General features: G+C 26.3%; 1 pseudogene; it reads right to left on the bottom strand.

Moving 5' to 3' along the window:
- Positions 1–1,851: 1,851 nt before the first annotated feature.
- LOC117215447 lies at positions 1,852–2,421 on the bottom strand (annotated as a pseudogene).
- Positions 2,422–7,509: the final 5,088 nt, after the last annotated feature.

Raw genomic sequence — 7,509 nt, 5'->3', positions numbered from 1 at the left:
AAAAGTTAATAAATAATAAATTATATTAATTAAATATATTAATTTAATATTAAATTTTTTAATTGGAAATTAAATGTAATTTAATTATACTATATATTTAAAATTTAATTTAATTTATAATGATATAATAAAATATGTAAATGAATAATCAAATTACATCAACAAGATGTCAATATCAAATAGCAAATTCAAAATTAATATGATGAATTGTTGAAAAATGATTTTTTATTATTCGAATTAAAGAATATAATAAAAATAATGTTCCAATTAAGACATGAATACCATGAAAACCAGTGGATAAAAAAAAAATAGATCCAAAAATTCTATCATTAATACAGAAGAATGAATTATAATATTCAAAAATTTGTATAAAATTAAAATAAAATCCTAAAAAAATTGTTGATATTAATATTGATATTCTTGATTTAAATTTGTTATTTAATATATTATAATGTCTTAATGTTACTGAAAATCCTGATATAATTAAAATAATTGAGTTTAATAAAGGGATTTCAAATGGATTAAAAAATTTAATTATTTTAGGTGGTCATATTAAATTAATTTCAATTGAAGGAGAAATTGAATTATGGAAGAATGTTCAAAAAAATGAAATAAAAAAAATAGTTCAGAAATAATAAATATAATTATTCTAAATTTTATTATTGATAAAATATAAAAAGAATGTATTCCTTGAAATGTTCTTTCTCGAATAATATCTCGGAATCATATTATTGTTGATAAAATTAAAATTAATAAATTTAAGATTATAATTAATAAATTATTTAAATAAATTCATAAAATTGTTCTTAATAATATATTTATAGTATTAAAAGAAACAATAATTGGTCATGGTCTAATAGTAACAATATGAAAAGGAAAGATTTTTTTCATTAATTTGATTCAGAAAAATATAATGTTAATAAAATTGAGAATACATAAGCTTGAATTAAAGCTATTGAAATTTCTAGAATTAATAATATATTTTGAATTATTAAAGTTAATGGTGATAAAATAATGAAGTTTATTATAAAATTTCTTAGTAAAATAAGAATAAGATGTCCTGAAATTAAATTTGCTGAAAGACGAATTGATAATGTTCAAGGGCGAATAAAAAGTCTAATAAGTTCAATAATTACTATAAAATTTATTAAAAATTTTGGAGAATTTAATGGTACTAAATGTCTTAAAGTTTTTATAGGAAAATTAATAATTGAGTAAATTAAAAATCTTAATCATAAAGATAATGCTATTGATAGATTAAATATTAAATGTCTTGTTGATGTAAAGATATAAGGAATTAATCTAAATAAATTTAATATTATAATATAAATTATAATTCTTAAGAATGAAAAAATATTTATCGAATATTTATTAGTTATAATTATTTTAAATTCATTAAATAAATATTCAATAAATAATTTAAAAATTATTAAAATTCGCGAAGGAATTAATCAATATGAATTTGGAAATAAAATAATTGGTAAAATTATAAAAATTCAATTTAATTGAATATAATTATTAATTGAAGGATCAAATATTTCACATAAATTGTTTATCATAATCATTTTCATTTTTTAATTAAATTATTTTTATTATTATTATTATTATTTATATTATAAATATTTTTTATGATAATATATAATAAAAATGAATTTATTAAAATTATAATAGTAAATAAACATATTATAAAGATAACTAATCAATTAATAGGTATTATTTGTGGTATTCGTTAGAAGTAAATTTTAATTACTATAATTGATTTAAAAGATCAATTCTTTATTTCTGACTTCTAATGATAGAAAAATAATAATAAAATATTAATTTTAGAATGACAATATAATGTTATTTAAATTAACTAATTTTTCAAATTTTATTTTTAATTGAATTTATAAATAATTCATAAGAAGTTCTTTCTAATATAATAGGTATAAATCTATGATTTATTCCACAAATTTCAGAGCATTGTCCAAAATAAATTCCTGGACGAATACAAAATAAATTTAATTGATTAATTCGACCAGGAATAGCATCTACTTTAATTCCTAATGATGGAATAGTTCATGAATGAATAACATCTAATGAAGAAATAATTATTCGTATAGAAATTTTAAATGGAATAATTAATCGATTATCAGTTTATAATAATCGAAATTGATTTATTAGTTCATAATTTAATATATATGAATCAAATTCATAATTATTAAATTCTGGATATTCATAAGATCAATATCATTGATGGCCAATAGCTTTAATAGAAAAATAAGGATTTATAATTTCATCAATATAATATAAAATTTTTAAGGATGGAAAACAAATAATTATTAAAATAATTATAGGAGTTAAAGTTCAAATAATTTCAATTGTATGATTTTTTAAAAGAGTTAGATTTAAATAATTATTATAAATATTCCAAGTATTGATCCAAAATTTCATAAGTAATTAATATTAATTGTTGCAGGTAAATTAATAAATGATATTGGTAAATTTATTATATGAATTTTATAAATTGATGAAATTACTTTTTTCATTTTCTTGCTCGTAAGTTTTTGTTTTTAATATAACAAATTTTTGTTATAATAAATAATATAATAATTAAGAAAATAATAAATATTAAAAGAATATAATAGTTGGGATTTAAATATAATTTTTTAATATTATAAATTTTATTATTTTTGTAATAATTAAAATTTAATATTTTAATATTTATATCATAATGATTAATTAAGAATAAAAAAGTTAATATTAAAATTAAATTTGTAAAAAATAAATTTAAATAATTGGTTTTTTTAAATGGTTTATTAATTAAACTAATAAAATAAGAAAATAAAATTAAAATTCCTCTAATAAAAATAATTAATAAGATATATACGTTTAATGAAATTATTTGTTTATATGTTAATGATATTTATTTTTATAAAAATAATATAAAAAATTAAATATAATATTTGTTTTAAAGGTGATATAAAGGTATTTAAATAAAAATAATTTAAAATTAAAATTAAGTTAATATTTAAATTTATAAATATAAGGAAGAATAGAATTATAAAAGTTTTCATTAATAATAGATTAATATCTTAAAATTATCTATAGTTATATTAATATTTTTAAATTTTTAATTTACAAAATTAATGTTTTTATTAAACTATATAACTAAAAATATTAATTTAACAAAAAATAGTTTAAATAAAAACAATAATTTTGGGAATTATAGATATTTTTATAAAATTTTTTTGAAATTTAATATTAAATTAAGTAATTTAATTTTTTTTAAGTTGATTAATATTAAATTTATTTTAGAATTTGTTATTGTGAATTTAATATTATTAATTTTAATTATTTTATTAAACAATAATATTTATTTTTTATGTACTCAATGTACTGTACGTATTAATTTCAATTCAGAGTATCCTGCTATTATTATTAATTGGATATAGTGCACTGCTATATAATATTGATAGTTCAAGAAAAGTATTAAAGCAGTGAAAATTATAGAGTTTTTAAGAAACAGGACGACAGAAGCAGGACAGAATCGCAACAGACGGACATTGCAAAATTGTATTTTGCTCCGCCTCCAATGGTTTGCACCCTCCCATCTGTTTTCAAAATTTCCTAAGGAATTATACCTGGCTTTATACCCTAGCAAATTTTATGACCGTGTCACGACCGGCATACTTCAAATCCGACGGACTGACGATAGAGATAAAGATGTGGCGGCACTCGGCGACAATGTATATCGCTGAAGTGCCTAATGAACCATCAACATCGCAACTGTCCTTCCACCGAAGGTTCTAGAAGAAAGAGCACGTGGCAACGATCGCGGACGCCTAGCAAATGCGTGGACGGTGGGGATGTTGAGGGATGACAAAAGAAAGTAATCGGATCCGATCAAAAGTAAAATCATAAGAGTCGGTCTTAGAAAGTCACGCCTAGAGTTCGGAAGTAGATTGTAAAGTGTATTGATGTTAGAAAAAAAATAAAGTTTTCTTTCTTTATTTTTTACCTCAAATTCCTTTTTTATTTTGTTATTTTACGTGACAACCGCATGAAAACATACTTCTTAGTTTCCTACTTTCTTTCATACTTCCCCATTCCTATTTTCGTAGTTAATAAGTTCAAACTAATTCGTATTCAATGTATCTCAAATATTATTTATAAAAAATGAGAAAATTAAATATATAAAATATAATGATGTAAATAATATATTTAAATTAGTATATGGGTATTCAATTATTTGTTTTCCTAATCAAGTAAGTATAATAAAAATATTAATAAATGATCAATAAAAAATTTTATTTATAAAATAAAATTTATTATTTTTTAAATTATTTAAATTAATTAATGGAATTAAATATAAAATAAAACTTGATATAAAAAGTATAATTACTCCTCCTAGTTTATTTGGAATTGTTCGTAGAATTGAATATGCAAATAAAAAATATCATTCAGGTTTAATATGGATTGGTGTAATTATTGGATTTGCTATTTTAAAATTATCTGGATCACCTAAGATGTAAGGTATTTGTAAGTTAATTAATACAAATAAAATAAAATTAAATAAAATATGTAAATATATAATGAAAAAATAAAATGATGCTCCGTTTATATGAATTAATCGAATTAATCATCCTGAGTTTATATCTTTTATAATATTTGAAATTCTATTAAATGCAATATTGATATTTGGACAGTAATGTATTGATAGAAATAATCCTGAGATAATTTGAATTATTAAAAATATTCCAAGTATTGATCAAAAATTTCATAAGTAATTAATATTAATTGTTGTAGGTAAATTAATAAATGATATAGGTGTTACGACCGTTCGCGGAGAGACGCGGTCGCTAGGAGAACGCGTCAGCGAGAGGGGTAAATTCTCGCTACGATCATGTTAATCGACGTCGCGAAATAGTCGTTCCCCTGTTTCGTTTAGGATAACAGAGGTGGTTTAATGAATGTAACACTGTATTAACAGGTTAACATAGAACAATATATTTTACAATAATCTGATGAAGATGTTACAGAAATTTGATTCGACTTTGATCTCTAGATAAATTCGTTTGCTATTGGTCTGATATGTCGAAGTGTCGCGTTTGACTCGTCAGAAGGAACTGCACGCCCTTCGATTATTTTCGTCTTTTCTGGAAGGCGACCCCCACTACGTTCGGATCACGCCACATTCTTTTACGCGAGGTAAAATAACGGCCACGAGTCGACGTTTCTGGAGGTCGCCCTGCTTAATGAACCATGCGCTTGCCACTACAATGTTTGTTTGCCGGGCAGCCGCGACGATCCGTCTGCGGCGTTGTAGGACCGCGAGCGACGGTTATAAAATACAGCCTGTGGTAAGCCTCGTGGCGTAACACATATCAAAACCAAGCCAACCAATAAACGAAGAACAGGAATGCTCAGCTACAAACGAAGTTGATATGGAGACAATACCAAACAATGAAGAGACCAATACCAATAACGAATTAACCCAACAGGATGAAGGCTGGAAGGTGGCAAGTTGTAACAAGAAACGAAAAATAACAGGAAATCCAAATACAGAAAAGCAGCGATGGCTGCAAGAATTACCATTAAGAAACTCCTTCAGCTCACTAACGGAAGAAATAGACGACGACCTAACAACCAAAAACCCAACACAATCAACACACACTACAAAACCATATAGTTGGGAAGGAAAACTACACAAGAAAACAAACCAAATTAGAACAAGTAAAAATACAAACAAACACCTCAGAAAATTATAGGAAAGTGATACAAGAACTAAAAGAAAAAAACGCTCAAACCGGAAAGCTACGAAATAGTTATGAGGATTACATCCAAAAACTAACATAAAAAAAACTAAGTGACGAATTAGCAAAAATTGGCCACCAAACAAGAGCAATAAACAATATGACAAGATACGATACGAAACAACCATTACCATTATTCTTAATAGAACTGGAACCTAGAACTAACAACAAGGAAACCTACGAAATCAAAAGAATTCTAAATACGATAGTAACAGTGGAACCACCACGCCACAAAAATGATATACCACAATGCATGCGGTGTCAACAATACGGTCATACTAAAAATTATTGTAACAGAAGCCCGGCATGTGTTAAATGTGCAAACAATCATTTAACAACACACTGTCCATACGTAGGGAAAATAAATGAAGTAAAATGTTACAACTGTAATGGAAACCACCCAGCCAGCTATAAAGGATGTGAAATCAGGAAACAATTACAACGTAAAGTGTTTCCACCACTTCGCAATAGATCAATCAATAACTACCAACCACAACAAAGTATAACGGATAATTAAGCAACATTGAAAGCACAAAATGAACTAAAAGTTATAAACAGAAACACAGATCCCCAAGGAAACCGAAGCTACGCGCAAGTAACCCAAAACATTAGACAAGCAATGCCCACAAACAAACAGAATCAAATCAACAGCACCGAAGATGATACAGAAATCAAAGAAATGCTCAAACAATCCATTAAAGGTACGGAGATATTAAGAAAAATGGTAAGTGAGCTAAACGCAATACTAAGGCAACAAGTACAACAAACAACAGTCATGTTACAACTACTCACAAACTTGCTAAGTAAAAAATAAAAATAGACATGCATAAAATAGCAGCCTGGAACTCTAACGAACTACAACAAAGGGCCCTAGAAACTAAAACATTCCTGTATTACAATAATATCTACATACTACCCGTATCGGAAACACACTTCATTATAAAAAGCTATATAAAAATACCGCACTACACCATATACGACACCAAGCATCACTTAGGGAAAGCACACGGAGGGATGGCAGTAGTAATAAAACACGACATTAGACATCACTGTTACGTCGCGTAACACTCTACCTAGCCCAGGCCACACACCGCGGGCAAGATGGCAACCAGATGTCTTCGGATACTCACTGCGTACCCTCAATAGTCTCAAGTATCTTCCATAAATCTCAGGAATTTCCTAGTAGAGGTCCTTCAAACCAAACAAACGTCAGCATTTCTAAAGACCATTATCTACCACGGCTTGACAAGGGAAAGTTAGTTTTTCTCACGTATGATGCAACTTTCCTCCCACTAACCATTTTCTCTCGCGGGCGGTTAAGACCCTTCGTTTAACCAATTAACAACGAAGCCTATTTCCCTCACTCTCTTAACTAAACTCGTCACCAACAAATCCGATGGTCCCGTGCGCTAGACACACCCATCCTTAGCTTTCCTCCGACACAGCATCGTCTCCCAAGACAGTACTGATTTTACATCCTTCGAACGGTCAACATCCTTTAACCGGGTATACACACCCGTAGATCAGTCACTCATTCATCTAGTACATACGCACCAGCGTAACTGCCTTCGTTATAAGTTGTTGGAATAAACGGTGAAATATAACTTACTCTACTGTGTCATATTCATTTAACCACCTCTGTTATCTTAACCGAAACAGGGGAACGACTACTTCGCGGCGTCGATTCACCGAATCGTAGCGAGAATTTACGCCT

The sequence above is a fragment of the Bombus bifarius genome, unplaced genomic scaffold (genome assembly GCF_011952205.1).
Source record: "Bombus bifarius isolate JDL3187 unplaced genomic scaffold, Bbif_JDL3187 scf7180000009624_frag, whole genome shotgun sequence".
In the NCBI taxonomy this organism is placed as follows: Eukaryota; Metazoa; Arthropoda; class Insecta; order Hymenoptera; family Apidae; genus Bombus; species Bombus bifarius.
This window is presented reverse-complemented; position numbering and strand designations above follow the sequence as displayed.